At 37.2% G+C, this 16,472-nt stretch overlaps 1 protein-coding gene and 1 pseudogene across 8 annotated transcripts in view; one reads left to right on the plus strand and one right to left on the minus strand.

Annotated features, from left to right (window-relative positions):
• KDM4C (lysine demethylase 4C) overlaps positions 1-16,472 on the plus strand; it is a 502,779-nt gene that overhangs the window by 421,649 nt on the left and 64,658 nt on the right. The window lies entirely within an intron of this gene.
• Positions 7,559-8,552, minus strand: LOC141495779 (protein HEXIM2-like; annotated as a pseudogene).

Raw genomic sequence — 16,472 nt, forward strand, 5'->3', positions numbered from 1 at the left:
CAGATTTCCCACATCCCTTCCAACAATGATCATTATCCTTCCTGGTCATATTGGCCAATCTGAGAGGTGTGAGGTGGTACCTCAGAGAAGTTTTAATTTGCATTTCTTTAACAAGTAATGATTTTGAGCATTTCTTCATATGGCTATGGATTGCTTTGATCTCCTCATCTGTAAATTGCCTTTGCATATCCTTTGACCACTTGTCAATTGGGGAATGGCTTTTTGTTTTAAAAATATGACTCAGTTCTCTGCATATTTTAGAAATGAGTCCTTTGTCAGAATCATTAGTTGTAAAGACTTTCCCAATATACTACATTTCTTTTGATCTTGATTACATTGGTTTTATCTGTGCAAAGGCTTTTTAATTTAATGTAATCAAAATCATCTAAATGGTTTTTGGTGATGTCCTCCAACTCTTCCTTAGTCATAAACTGTTCCCCTTTCCATAGATCTGAAAGGTAGACTAGTCCTTGATCTTCTAATTTGCTTATAGTATGGTTTTTAATGTCTATGTCCTGTAACCATTTGGATCTTATCTTGGTAAAGGGTGTGAGGTGTTGGTCTAATCTAAGGTTCTTCCATAATAACTTCCAATTATCCCAGCAGTTTTTATCAAAGAGGGAGTTTTTGTCCCAATGACTGGACTCTTTGGGTTTATCAAACAGCAGATTACTATAATCCTCTCCTGCTTTTACACCTAGTCTATTCCACTGGTCCACCACTCTATTTCTTAGCCAATACCAAACAGTTTTCATGATTGATGCTTTATAATATAATTTTAGATTGGGTAGTTCTAAGCCACCTTCGTTTGTACTTTTTTTTCCCCATTAATCTCCTGGCAATTCTTGACTTTTTATTTCTCCATATGAATTTACTTAAAATTTTTTCTGACTCATTAAAGTAATTTTTTTGGAATTTTGATTGGTAGGGCACTAAACAGATAGTTTAGTTTTGGTATAATTGTCATTTTTATTATATTAGCTCTACCTATCCATGAGCAGTTGATATTTGTCCAGTTATTTAAATCTGATTTAATTTGTGTGGGAAGTGTTTTATAATTGTTTTCAAAAAGTTTCTGAGTCTGTCTTGGCAAATAGACTCCCAGGTATTTTATATTGTCTGAGGTTACTTTGAATGGGTTTTCTCTTTCTAGCTCTTCCTGCTGTTTCTTGCTAGACATATATAGAAAAGTTGAGGATTTATGAGGATTTATTTTATTTTATTTATTTTATAACCTGCAACTTTGCTAAAATTGCTAATTGTTTCCAGTAGTTTTTTAGATGATTTCTTGGGATTCTCTAGGTAGACCATCATGTCATCTGCAAAGAGTGAGAGTTTTGTCTTATCCTTCCCAATTCTAATTCCTTCAATTTCTTTTTCTTCTCTAATTGCTGATGCTAACATTTCTAATACAATATTGAATAGTAGTGGTGATAATGGGCACCCTTGTTTCACCCCCGATCTTATTGGGACTGCCTCTAGCCTCTCCCCATTGAATATAATGCTTGTTGATGGTTTCAGACAGATACTGCTAATTATTTTAAGGAACAGTCCATTTATTCCTACTCTTCCTAGTGTTTTTAATAGGAATGGATGCTGTATTTTGTCAAAAGCTTTTTCAGCATCTATTGATATGATCATATCATTTCTCATAGATTTGTTGTTGATATCATTGAGTATACTAACAGTTTTCCTAATATTGAACCAACCCTGCATTCCTGGAATAAATCCTACTTGATCATAATGTATTATCCTAGTGATGACTTGTTGTAGTCATTTTGCTAAGATTTTATTTAGGATTTTTGCATCTATATTCATCAAGGAAATAGGTCTATAATTTTCTTTCTCTGTTTTAACTCTTCTTGCTTTAGGTAACAGCACCATATTGGTCTCATAGAAAGAGTTAGGCAGAGTTCCATCTTTCCCTACTTTTCCAAAGAGTTTATATAGGATTGGGACCAATTGTTCCTTAAATGTTTGGTAGAATTCACTTGTGAATCCATCAGGCCCTGGAGATTTTTTTTAGGGAGTTCAATAATGGCTTGTTGAATTTATTTTTCTGAGATAGGGTTGTTTAGGTATTTAATCTCTTCTTCATTTAACCTGGGCAACTTATATTTTTGTAAATATTTATCCATTTCACTTAGATTATCAAATTTATTGGCATAGAGTTGGGTAAAATAATTTCGAATTATTACTTTAATTTCCTCCTCATTGGTGGTGAGTTCACCTTTTTCATTTATGATACTAGCAATTTGCTTTTCTTCTTTCTTTTTTTTTAATCAAATTGACCAGAGGTTAATCAATTTTATTGGTTTTTTTCATAATACCAACTTTTGTTTTTATTTATTAATTCAATAGTTTTTTGCTTTCGATTTTATTAATTTCTCCTTTAATTTTTAGAATTTCTAATTGGGTATTTGATTGGGGATTTTTGATTTGTTATTTCTCTAACTTTTTTAGTTGCATGTTTAGTTCGTTGATTTCCTCTTTCTCCAATTTACTCATATAAGCATTTAGAGCTATAATATATCCCCTGAGAGTTTCTTTGAATGAATTCCATAGGTTTTGGTATGTTATTTCATTATTATCATTATCTAGGATAAAATGGTTAATTCTTTCTATAATTTGTTTTTTGGTCCACTCATTTTTTAAAATGAGGTTATTCAGTTTCCAATTTGTTCTGGGTGTATATCTCCTTGGCCCAGTATTGCATATGACTTTTATTGCATTGTAATCTGAGAAAGATGTATTCACTATTTCTGCCTTTCTGCAGTTGATCATTAGGTTTTTATGTCCTAGTACATGGTCAATTTTTGTATAAGTTCCATGTACTGCAGAGAAAAAGGTATATTCCTTTCTATCCCCATTCAGTTTCCTCTATAAGTCTACCATATCTAATTTTTCTAACAATGTATTTACCTCCTTAACTTCTTTCTTGTTTATTTTATGATTCAATTTATCTAGATCTGATAGCGGGAGGTTGAGGTCTCCCACTAGTAGAGTTTAGCTATCTCTGTCTTCCTGTAGTTCTTTCAGCTTCTCCTCTAAGAATTTGGGTGCTGTCCCACTAGGTGCATATATATTCAATATTGAAATGACTTTATTGTCTATGGTACCTTTTAGGAGGATAAAGTTTCTGTCCTTATCTCTCTTAATGCTATCTATTTTTGCTGCTGCTTTGTCTGAGATGAGGATTGCTACCCCTGCTTTTTTTACTTCAGCTGAAGCAAAATATATTTTGCTCCAACCTTTTACCTTTACTCTATATGTATCTCTCTGCTTCAAATGAGTTTCTTGTAAGCAGCATATTGTAGATCTTGGTTTTTAATCCACTCTGCTATTTGCTTATGTTTTAAGGGAGAGTTCATTCCATTCACATTCAAGTTTATGATTACTAATTCTTTATTGCGCTCTGTGGTACCTTCCCTCTGTTTGTATTTTTCCTCCCCCCCCCCCTTTTATCCATATTCCTCAGTATTTTTTGAATACCCCCCCTTCAGTATGTTGCCTTCATATCTCACCCTCCCCTTTCTTTCCCCTTTCCCTTTTTCCCTTTTTCCTTCCCTTCCTTTTGTTATTTCCCCTACTCCCCTTCCCTTTCTCCATTCCCCCCTCCCCTTTTCCCCCTTTTAATACTTGAAAGGTTAGATGTTTTATAAGTTAACTGAGTATGTGGAGGTTGACTTTAAACCAAGTCTGATGAGAAGAAGATTCAGGTGTTTCTCCTCTGCTCCCTTCTTCCCCTCTATTACCATAGGTTTTTTGGTGCCTCTTAGTCTAATGAGATTTGTCCCATTTAATCCCCTCCCTCCTCTCGTCTCTTTCCTGTCCCCCTTTTTAGGGAGGTAGTGTATTTTTTTAGATCATTCTATCTAAGCATAGAAAATTCTGAGTGTCCCTTCTAGTTCAGTATATTCTATTGAGTAGAGTCAAAATTCCTGAGAGTTATTAGAGTCTTTCTCCCAAATGGGGTTAAAGCTAGTTACATCCCATTAGATAGCAGTCTCATGGATAGGTCATGGATGTCCATCATTTCTGGCTAGGTATATTCTCTCTTTTAGAGTTAACAATTCTCAAGATTTATGAGAATCTTTTATCCCCCTACACTAGGATATAGCCAGTTTCAACTTACTCGATTGCATTTTTTCTTTCCTTTTACCGCCACTATTTTTTTTTTTTTTTAGCTTTTCATGTGTCTCTTGAACCTCCTGTTTGATATCCAAATTTTCTGTTTAGCTCTGGTCTTTTCATCAGAAATTTTTGGAATTTTTCCATTTCGTTAAATGTCCATCTTTTTCCCTCGAAGAGAAGGCTCAGCTTTGCTGGAAAGTATATTCTTGGCTCCCTTGCTCTTCGAAATATTTCATTCCAGGACCTTCGATCCCTTAATGTTGATGCAGCCAGGTCCTGTGTGATCCTTACTGTGGCTCCTTGATATTTAAATTGTTTCTTTCTGGCTCATTGCAGGATTTTCTCTTTTATCTGATAGTTCTGGAGTTTGGCCACAACATTCCTTGGTGTTTTCATTTTAGGATCTTTTTCTGGTGGGGATTGATGTAGTCTTTCAATAACTACTTTTGCCCTCTGATTCCATGATATCATGGCAGTTTTCCGTCACTAGATCCTATAATATTAAATCCAGGCTTTTTTTTCTCTTCAGTGTTTTCAGGAAGTCCTATAATTTTCAGGTTGCCCCTCCTCGATCTATTCTCGAGGTCAGTGGTTTTGTTGATGAGGTATTTTACATTTGCCTCTATTTTTTCTATTTTTTGATTTTGTTTAACTGACTCTTGCTTTCTCATGGAGTCATTAGTTTCTGTAGGCTCCATTCTTTTTTGGGGGGAGGAGTTTTCTTCATTAACCTTTTGCAACTCCTTTTCCAATTGGTCAATTCTACTTTTGAAAGAGCTTTCCATTTGAACAACTGAGGTTTGAGAGAATTAATTTCTTTTTGCATTTGCTTATTTGAGGATCTGAGAGATTTATTCTCCTTTTGTGTTTGTCTAATTGTACTTTCTAAGGTTTTGTTTTCTTGTTGCAAGGTATTAATTGTCTCTCCCAAATTTTTAAACTCCTTCCTTATTTCTTCAAGGAAGTCTTTCTGTGCTGAAGACCAGATTGTATTCTCCTCAGAGGTTCCAGGTCTTTCTGGGTTGGGGTCTTTCCCTTCCAGGAATTTTTCTTTGGATCCACCTTTCTGCTGACCCTTCTTCATTATTCTAAGACTTAGAGTTGGGTGGGCCTGGTTCCCCTGGGCTTGGGAGCTAAAGGCTTTACTTAGTGAAGTTTCTGTGTCTGGCCAGTAGGAGGTGCTGGTTGCCTTCTTTGGCGTGTCTGTGACCTTGGTTGTGAGGCCTTCTCCCTTTGCTTGAGGGAAGGAGTCGGAACTATTGAATTCTTTTGCCTTCAATCAATGGTGGGCTTTACCCTGGCCTGAGGTCATTTCTCAGCTGGGCTGGTTCTTCTGCTCACACACCTGGGCCTGAGGCAGAAGTAATTTGCATTTGTTTGGGAGGAGGCTTCAGTGCAATGGAGGCGTGGACTCAGAGTTTCTCAGACCCGAGGAGCCTAGAGATGGTGTCAGCAGCTCTCCTGCACTAGACCTCTCCCCGCAGCCCCTTCCCCAAGCTCCAAGGGGACAGCACCAACACCATCACCTCTGCTTCCCCGAGGACCCAAGCCCCTTCTGTCCAGCCCCACCGTTGATCCAGCAGGTCCGGCTCTCGGGCCCTCAGACTCCTGGCTCCAATTCAGCTGTTAATCTGGCTGTTCGGGGCTGATCCTCCCCTGAGCCCAGACTCACCTGCTGGTACTCAGCCAAGGCTGCTGCGGGAGACAAATCCCGAGGTAGATGTTCCTTCTCCTGGCTTTTCTTTCTGGGTTTTGTGGTTAGGATTTCTTTTAAGAGATTTGTTTCATGTGGTAGATGGGGAAGAGATCAGGAGACTTTAGAACTGTGCCTGTCTTCTCTCCGCCATCTTGGCTGGAAGTCCGGGAATTTTTATTTTGATGAAGGTTGTGTACTTAATTTGTTTTCTGGTCATCCTTATCAACCAAAGCTCATAAATTTCACATTCTCAACAGTAAGAAAATATTTGTGAACAGGACACAAATTTTTTCTGATCAAGACTATGTTTACTTTGTATTTTTCTCTACCTTTGACTCCTTGAAGACCTGGTGAACTTTTCTACATAATCCCCTTTTTTCAACTCAGGAAAATTCATTTAAATGTACATTATTGTTCTCTCCTAGTTAAGGATTGAACACAATTTTCCCATGCTTTTTTGCCTTCTGTTCTTTGCTTTTGTCTTTTCTCATAGAATTTAGACTTAGAATGAACCTTAGAGGTCACCTTGTCCAACTTACTCATTTTCAAAATGAGCAAAATAAGACTATTAGAGGTTGTGATTTTCTGAAAGTGAGGAGGCCAAGTTGGATTTGAATGTAGATTCTTTTTTGCCAAACCCATCGCTTTTCCCATTCCACCACATTAGCTTGGTCCATAACTCCTTCCTGCCTCAGCTTGATCATTTACAAACCATTTTTCATCTATTACAGAAAAGAAACCACAGATATAAGCACACGTTAACCATGGGTATATGACTAAGAGATATTGTTCAAATAAGAAGAACCCACAATATCAAAATAAAAGTATAATAGAGCCTATGACACTACTATTTTTATTTTTATTTTTTTTATGGTAGGCATTTAATATTTGCTGGTTGACTTAAAGAGATGGTTGTCAGCCTCTCCGATACTTCTGTTGAGCATAATGCCTTTTCTAGGGCTTCCTTCATTTCCTAGGAACCTATTATTTAAAAAGCATGTTAGAAGACAGGGAACATAGAATATAAGTGGAATCCCAAAATGCTAAGAGTGAGGTCAAGGTTAGGGCGCTGCCACCCAGTTTTTCCTAATCTGTTGCTTAGCTGGCAGCTAGGTGGTTGGCCCAGTGGCTAAAATGCTGGGCTTGGAGTCAGGAAGACCTGAATTCAAATCCTGACTCAGATACTTCCTAGCAAATCACAAATGGAGATAGTATTGGGAACTACCTTCCAGGGTTATTGTGATGATTGATTAAGGCCCTCTTCATAAAGTGCTTATCACAGCAAGCACCATAGTAAGTGTTATAAAAATGCTAGCTATGATTATTATTATTTTGCATAGAGCAAGAGTTCTAATGTTAGCTCCATCTTCAAGTAACAGTAGAGTTTGGAGGATGGAACAGAGAGAGGTTATTGTTCTGTTTTAGGATTTGAATGAATCTAAATCCCTTTCATTAATTCAGAGAAGCCAGATCTCCCTGGAGACTCAGATGGGGACCCAGCTGGAGGAGTGGCAAGTTGGACCTAGGTATTCCAATGGAGGAGTTAAGGGACAAACCTAATGACCTTCCTCTGAGGTCTCTCCAACTCACAGGAATAACTGGAGGGTCCTCCTGAACTCTGTGGTGCAATTCCTACCAATTCCTCTTTACCCTCAAGAATAAAAAAAAAAAAATTAAAAAAGAGACAGCAAGAAAACGAACTTAACTTATCCTTATGGAACTTGTACTTTGGGGCAGCATGCTAGAGGAATAAAGAGAAGTTCAAACCTGGAACTTTGTTCCTAATAGTCTCTATCTAGAGCTAGGCCTTGAGTTCCAGAGTTTGGGAGCAGGACTTCCCAGATGGTACAACTCTCCTTGGATGCACTGTTGGACAGGTGAGGTGAGTATCGAAGAAATGCCTTCTCCTTGTCCCACCCTCCTACATTTGCTAGAAGACCTCTAGTGTTCTACCTTGGGGGCCTTGGGAAGGTTAGGAAAGGGCTCCCCTAGGTGCCCAGATTCTCCCTAGGGCTGCTGCCCTCTCGGCCTCACATTTCATTCTCCCACCGAAGTTTCTGGTTCTCTGTCTTCAGATGTTCCACTTCAGCTGCCAGTTCCTGGGCTCGGTAACATGGGTGAGGACCCAAAAGGTTTTGCTGTTGTTGCAATCTCCGTGTCTCCTCCTCAGCCCAGGAGAGCCGTTTCTCCAGTTCTAAGTAGTCCTGGACCAGTTCTTGCTTACTTCGGCCCTGCAGGCTCTCTACATGGTAGTGCTCATAGGCTTCTGAGAATTCTCTTTGGAGAAATTCCCCTTGGGCCCTCCCCCATCCACATCCCCACTTACCCAACCTTCATCTTCATCTTCCTCCTCCCATCCAGAACCCTGGTGGAGTACTCCCTGGCAGTTACGTAGGTCTGGTTCCTCTAGATCATGGTCATCCATAAGAAATTGAGTAGTGTTGTAGGGTGCCACAGCCTGTCCCTTGGCAAACATTTCTTCTCAAACCCTGGAGGCTCACTGGCTTTGATGCTCATTCTGCTGCTGCTTTTCTGCCCAGCTCAGCTCCAGGTAGGGCTGCCAACCATGTCTTTTGAGTTTGGAGGACCGGCGCCTATGCTTTCTTCGACCCAGTGCTTCAGCAGAGACACAACCTGGGCTCTCAGTCTGGGATGCCCCAGTCTCTCCACTACTGCCTTCATTGGACCTTGCAGGTTCCTTCCATTCCAATGGGCTGTCCATCCCAGGGGTCAGGGGTCTGTTAGCCACTAGGGTCAGAAGGTTCGGGGGTTCACTGGGGTTCAAAAAGATCTGAGTGTTCTTTGCCTCCTCCAGGTTAATACAGATTCAGGGAGGCTCCTTCTTCCAGGAGGTGTGGGTGGGGAGTGGGGGTGGGTGCTAGTGATGGGGAGGACGTCTCTCCTTTCTCTCAAAACTGAGAGCAGAAGCTTCTCTAGGATGGTCCTCGCTATTAGTTGCCAAGGGCTACCACTCACAGCAGTGGCCTTGCTCTGAGCTTCCTATTGCCTAAGTGAGCCCAGGGGCTTGCCCCTGCTGCAGGCACAGCTCCAGCAAGCTGCAGGTGCATGGGCCGCCACGGGAAGGAAGGGGTACTACTACTTTTTAAAAAAGATTAGTCAAGAGAGCCTAAAAAAGAAGCAGGAAAAAACTAGAATACGACATAAGAGGAAGAGAAAAGGGAAGGAAGATACAGCAGTTAAAGTTCAGTGTTCTTGATTGTAGGTTTCTTATAGTTACTTTTAATGGCTGTAGTTTTTTCCAGCCTGCAGATGTATGTATTCAAACATGTTGATTCTGAGTTCACCCAGCAAGCATTAGATGGATAAAAGAGGGATTCTGAGAGAGTACAGAGCCAAGTACTAATTTTTAAAGTGAATAACCAGAGTAGTAGCAAGGCATGATAGATTTTAACTTCAGAGAATTTGGGAGTAGCAACAGGCAGGCCACCATAACTGCTCCATTTATAGTTCAAATATATTTGAAGAAATTGTGGGAGGCTTCTCACACAAGTTGGCAGAGAGTGAGAAAGAAAGAGATGGAGGGAGGGGGAGAGAGAGAGAGAGACAGAGACACACACACACACACACACACACACACACACACACACACACACAGAGAATGTTGTGGAGAGGCTAGATCCCCATCATTATTTGAGAAATAGCTAGAAGTGCACTACGTAGATAGAACAACAGCTAAGAGAGAAAAGAAAAGAATGGCCCACAAGGAAATTCCTTTGGGAAAAAAATAACAGACGAGTAAGAAAAGTAGACAGACAAAATAAAGAAAAGTTTCTAATAAAATGATGAAATACAAGCAAATCTCAGAGATATTGTAGTTTGGTGCTAGACTACACTAATAAAGTGAACATTGCAAGAAAATGAGTCATACAGTTTGGTTTCCTATACTGCAGACTATTAAATGTGCAGTATGATCATCTAAAAATGTACATCTTAACTTAAAATGTTTTATTGCTAAAAATGCTGAAAATTATCTATGACATAATCTTTTTGCCTCAGTGTTGCCTTTTGACTTATCAAGCTAGTGGTTGCTGAAGGTTAGGGGAACTTGGCAAGAAGTCTGCCACATAGATTAACTCTTTCTTTCATATGAACTCTTAGAGGTCAGTGTAGGATAATTAGTTGACCTTACTTTTTTTTTTTTAGGTTTTTTTCCAAGGCAATGGGGTTTAGTGGCTTGCCCAAGGCCACACAGCTAGGTAATTATTAACTGTCTGAGACCGGATTTGAACCCAGGTACTCATGACTATAGGGCCGGTGCTTTATCCACTGCACCACCTAGCCCCCTCTCCTTATTTTTTTTTAATATTGGTTTTTCTCAAGGAAGAGGAAGGTTCAAGGAGAGGTAGAGAGAGATGGAAAATGACTGACATAGAACAGTCAAACAAATATTAATATCATATATTAAGTTTATCTTTTAATATAGGTATAGTTTGTGATGCCCCAAAACAATTATAATAATGATAACATCAAAAATTACTGATCACAGATTACCATGACAGATATATTAATGAAAAAGTTTGAATTAATAAAATTTGACAAAGACAACAATATTAGCACATGCTGATGGAAAAATGTGGTTGGATAGACTTATAGCAGGACTACTATAAATATTAGACTATGAAGTATAAGAGTGCCTGAAGAAAGTAATTCAGCTGCTAAAACTAGATTCTCAGATCAGAGAACATAATAGTGTTATGATAAATAGTATTTATAATTTATGAATTTATAAATATTGTCTTTTTTGATCCTCACAGCAGCCTTAGAAGTAGTTGTTATTGAGCCAAGGAGGAGTTAAATGATTTAACCAGGAGCTAATAAGTATCCAAGATATCCAACACAAAGCTTTCTGACTCCAAATCTGGAAATCTCTCCACTGTACTGTTTATCTGCTGAGAATGTTTGAAAGGCATAAAATAAGAAGTAAAGAGATAATGAATGGAAGTTTTTGTACTTATTTTTCCCACAGACTGTCAAATATTTGTGATAGTCCTCTCTTGGGGGTCATTTTTGGCACTCTTTGAGAAGGAATCTTAACATTACTTTGATTTGCATTTCTTTAATTAGTAGTGATTTGGAGCATTTTTTCATAAGATTATAGTTAGTCTGGATTTTTTCCTTTGAGAACTCTCTCTTCATTTCCTTAGATCATTTATCCATTGGGGAATGAGTCTTTTTTTTTTTTTTTGATAAATTTGAATTCATGCCTCGTATATATTTTGGAAACTGACCTTTATCAGAGATGCTTTTCTACATAGATTTTCCCAATTAATTTTATATTTATTAGATTTGTTTGCACAAACAATTTTTAATTCTGTGTAATCAAAATTATCTTTTCCTCTTGTGATCTTCTTTATTCCTTATTGTGTGGGAAATAAATATTTATTTATATTGTTTACATATTTTAAATGTATACCATTCTAATATATTTTAGTTATCTAATATATTGTTATGCTATATTATAATATTAATAGTTACTGCTTTGTGGTTTAGTTTGAGATCTGACATTGCTAGACCTGTTTTGTTCTCATTTCCTTTCATTATTTTTCTTAAAATTCTTTATACTTTTTTCTCCTTTTGAATTTAACCCCCCCATTTCTATTTTTTTTAAAAAAACTTCCATTATTTGGTTGTTATGGCATTAAATAAATAAATTGAAGAAGTAGAATCATTTTTATTATATTAGATCATCCTGCCCATGAAAATATTTTCCTAATTATTCAGGTCTCTATTTCTGAAAACAGTTGTTTGCAGTTGTATTTATATAGATTCTTTCTGTATCTTAGAACGGCCTGTCCAAAGTGTGGCCCCAGCGGCTACATGCAACCCACAGTGCGATTTTATGTAGCCCCCTGTGGGTCTTCTAAATGCTTTAGCAAACGAAGCTAAGCTACCATAGAGCTCTTACTAAAATGACAAATCATAATATATTGTCTTTTGTTTCAATAAAAACTTTTAAAAGTTAGGTTAAATAACCCCATCTTAGAAGATTTTATCCCAAATATTTTATACATTCTGTAATAAAAACCATTAGCATATCTGTGAATTGGATATGATCATTCATGAAAGCAATTTTGAAACTATTCACAAAAAGTTACTAAGCAGTTCATACCCTTTGACTCACTTATAGCACTGTTAGGTACTATCATATAAATAAACAAATAAATAAATAAAAGTGATTAAAGAAAGATGGAAAGGTCTGTTATGTTAAAAATACATATTTTACAGCATATGGCAAACAATTGGGATACCCATCAGTTGAAGAATGACTGAATAAGATGACAGAACCTGAAGCAAAATTCACAGAACTCTGTAAAAATAAATAACTTAAAAGTCATAAAACCTATGATCAAAACAATGACTACCCATTACAAAGAGATGATACATTTAAAAGTGTAAGATTTCATATGTGTGTATGTGTATGTATATGGAATTAATTTTACATTTTAAGAGATACTGGTACAGGACCATTCAAGCATGGCATGCCCTCATCAGAGTGGGTGCTGTGTTCTATGAGTAAAGGAGATTTGAAGTAATTCAAATAAAACATGAGGTGTGCAGGTTTTGAGAATTCACCCCAAATATTCACATGGACAATTTGTGTCCATCACGTTAGAATATTCTGAGATAATATTGGTCTGATTAGCCACAGCTCAACTCTTTAACTTGACTCTAACATAGTGATATCAAGTTTGGTCCTTTTTGAGAATGAAGGCTACCAACCCCCCTCCCCCCTCCCTCCAGCCCCCAATGGCAGGTATACATGTATGTGTATGCTCCACATGCACACAACACATATACATGTACACATATATATGTAGGATATATACACATATATATGGAGAGAGAGAATGCCCCATCAAGGAAATTTGTTTTGCTTTACTGTGCAAATTTGTTGAAAATAGTTATGAGTTGTTCTTTCAGATGTTGTTTCTGTATTATTAGTTTTATTTAACTGTTTTACTTTGTTATAAGAGATCTTTCATGAATTGAGTTATCTATTAATATTTGAATATTAAAAAGAAATAATCTTGAAAGGAAAATTGGTGTTACAGAACAGAAGATTCAGAAACTTCACCAAAGCAAAGGACATCTTGAAAAAATATAATGGAGAAGAGTTAAAAAAAGTCAATAGATAAAATATATATTATCTAGTAGATGTAAGCTGAATGCAAAATTTTAAGAATAGAAGAAATCAAAAAAAGAAAAAATAAAGAAAAAAAAGAAAAAATGGGGCGGCTAGGTGGCGCAGTGGATAGAACACTGGCCCTGGAGTCAGGAGTACCTGGGTTCAAATCTGGTCTCAGACACTTAATAATTACCTAGCTGTGTGGCCTTGGGCAAGCCACTTAACCCCATTTGCCTTGCAAAAATCTAAAAAAAAAAAGAATAGAAGAAATCTCTACAGTAACAAAAATTGACCTGTAGAATAGGGTACAATGAGTCATTGACTTCTAGCAAGCAAAATGAGGAAACAAAAAGATTGAGTGGTTTATATTTCAAGAAATAATTTATTTAAATACTCAGAGCTAGTGAAACAGTTGGACAAACTATAGCTCAATTGAATCCTTAGGTTACCAGTTGAAATGAACCCTATATTAAAGTCATCCAGAAATACAGTTTCCATAATTTCCAGTATGTATTATGTTTGAGTGATTTATTCTTTGGGTTGGAGTCCAGTCTCTCCATTCCCAACATCTAATGAAAATACTCTCTAAATGAATGGTTATATGATAAATATTATCATGCAACTAAAAAGTAAATCTCAATGCACAATTCATATATAATTCAATAAGGTTTATTGATAACCAGACAGAACAAGGATACTGAGTAAAAGGAAAGTACATCATGGCCAGAATCTTCTGTGGTACATACACAGGACTAATATTCAATAGAATTTGAGGCTGGCTTATTCCTTCATAAACATTTGTCTCTAAAGTTGCGTCTCAGTCTCAATGGCCTTGATGATTTGGGAAACACTGAACAGAATTAATCATTTATATTTTTGACAGCTCAATCTTGGCACACATCTAGTACCTGCAACAACCTCTAAAATGAATGGCCAGAGACAATGCTTAGGACGAGCCAAGCCAAAACATTTACTACTATTAACTCCCTAAAACCCTGAGTGCTGCATCTTTATCTTCCCAGATTTTGCCACTACTGCTGCTTTTCACTGCCCCATCCACCTAACTAGACCACCATAAAATTATTGTACCTAGGTGCCAAGACTCTCCGATTTGCACCACTGGGAATTAGGAGTCTTTATCTTCACACTACCCATTTTTTTTATGCTGCCACCAGGACTCTTCTCCCATAATTTATTTACCCCCTAGTTTTCTATCTCTTGCTCTAAGAACCATAATTAATTATAAACATTTCAACACTGTCACTGCTCCTTGAAAGGGAACGACTTTGTGCTGCCCTATTATATTCTGTTCATCGATTGTGTGTCTTTCAGAGTATAACTGTCTACCTTGGCCGCCACTCTCCATTAGAGCCTTATCTCCTTGAGGATAGGAACTACTTCATTTTTGTATTTGTATCCTCAGTGAACATATAAGTGTTTTTCATTTATAATTATAATTTTGGACACAAAAGAATTAACAGAATAGGAGACCTGTACTGGGGAATTTCTTATAAAGATGACATACATTAAGTAACTTTGGGAGGGGAATATTATATCAAAATGAATATATTATATCAAGATGAATAGCTTACCAGGAGCAGATTCTGATAATTATCTTGAAATGACCTTGGAAAAACAATGAGTATTGTGGGTGGGTGGAGGTAAGTAATAATTTTGCTTAAATTTAAAGAAAAACTATTAAATGTTTAATAGACATATTGAAGAGTTACATGCAGTCACTTTAGATACTGGACAATAAATGGCATATTGAGGCAGCTAGGTAGCATAGTGGATAAAGCACCGGCCTTGGAGTCAGGAGTACCTGGGTTCATTATCCCGGCTCAGACACTTAATAATTACCTAGCTGTGTGGCCTTGGGCAAGCCACTTAGCCCCATTTGCCTTGTAAAAAGCTAACCCCCCCCAAAAAAAACCCCCCAATAAATGGCATATTAGATAAAAGAGAAAATATTGCAAGTGACCCTGGAAAAGACAAATTATTTGCCTTGGAATTCTACTAAGAACCATCTAGGACTACTAGTCTACATTAAGGGGAAAAAAGGACTTATACTCAGCATTAATTAATCCCCAAAATTAGAGCATAATCCTACAAGAAATAAAAATGGACTTCAAAAAAATTTAGGGACTCCTAAACAATTCTTTTAAGAAAATCATAGCTCCTCACAATTGATGAAAGGCAGACAAAGCAAAGGAGACACAGTTTTATCCTAAAAGATTATAGTCCCTTAGAAAGGATCTAAGGGTCAATGAGAAAAAAAATCTGGACAAGTTCTTAAATACTTAAGAAAAGAGAAGAAGGAATTTTGAATTGCTTATTAGATTTCTTCATAAGAGGTAGAAATGGAGGATGCCATGTCAGAAAGAAAAACCATCAACACCAGGACAAAATGGGTGGTGGTGATGGTGGTGTTATCTTCATGATGTTAATCAAGCATGGATTAAACCCCTATTTACTATATGTCAGTTACTGTGTTAGGCATTGAGGATACGAAGTGTGAAGCAATTTTCATATTCCACGAACTTAATGAGCTTTAAGCAAGAAATCTATGAAAACTTTAAAATAGATAAATACAAATATATACGAAGTAGTTGAATGCAAGATAAATTTAAATTTTAGCAAGGAAAGTTGTGATTGGGGAGATAAGGAAAGACTTCATACAAAAGATACATATTAAAGAAAGAAGGGAATGATGAGTCCTAGGAATGTAGGAAATGCATTTGCAGGCAAGGTAAATGGCCATTACAAAAAAATTGGAAAATGAGAAATGGAGCGTCTGAGGAACAGAGAGCAAGGTGCTTTGGTTAGATTGCAGAGTAAAAGAATAAGGGATAATGTTCTGGGAAGCTAGAAAGATAGGTTGAAGCCAGGTGGTAAAAACTAAGTAGAGTAGTTTATATTTCATTCTAAGGGCTAGAGAAAGCCACTGGTGTTGAATGAGTAGGGGAATCTCATAGACAGATCTGTGCTTAAGGAAAATTACTTTGGATATGTGTTCTGAACTGGAGCAGCAAGACTTGAGACAAGGGAACTAACTAGAAGAATGCAGTAATCTAGGGAAAGGTGATGTGTCCAAACTAAAATGTAGGTAGTGTTGTGTGAGTGGATAGCTGTAGTCATTCATAAGAGATATTGGCAAGGTTTGGCAACTAACTGGATGGAGGTGGAGTAAGGGGTTCAAGGTAATCTTGAGATTACAATCCTGAAACATTGGAAGGATGGTGATACTTTTGGCAGAAATACGGACAGTTAGAAAAGGGATAAGTTTTGGTAAAAAATAATAAATTTAATTTTAGACAGAGTGAGTTTAAGATATCCCCAGTACATCATTTGGAATTGCTGTTGTGAATCTCGGGGGCTGTAAATATACATTGTGGGAGTCATAAAACCCATGGGAGCTGATAAGATAACAAGGAAGGGAGGAGGGCTCAGGACAGAATATTAGGCAACATCAGTACTTAGGTTGAGTGATGTGGC

The sequence above is a fragment of the Macrotis lagotis genome, chromosome 8 (assembly GCF_037893015.1).
Source record: "Macrotis lagotis isolate mMagLag1 chromosome 8, bilby.v1.9.chrom.fasta, whole genome shotgun sequence".
Lineage (NCBI taxonomy): Eukaryota > Metazoa > Chordata > Mammalia > Peramelemorphia > Peramelidae > Macrotis > Macrotis lagotis.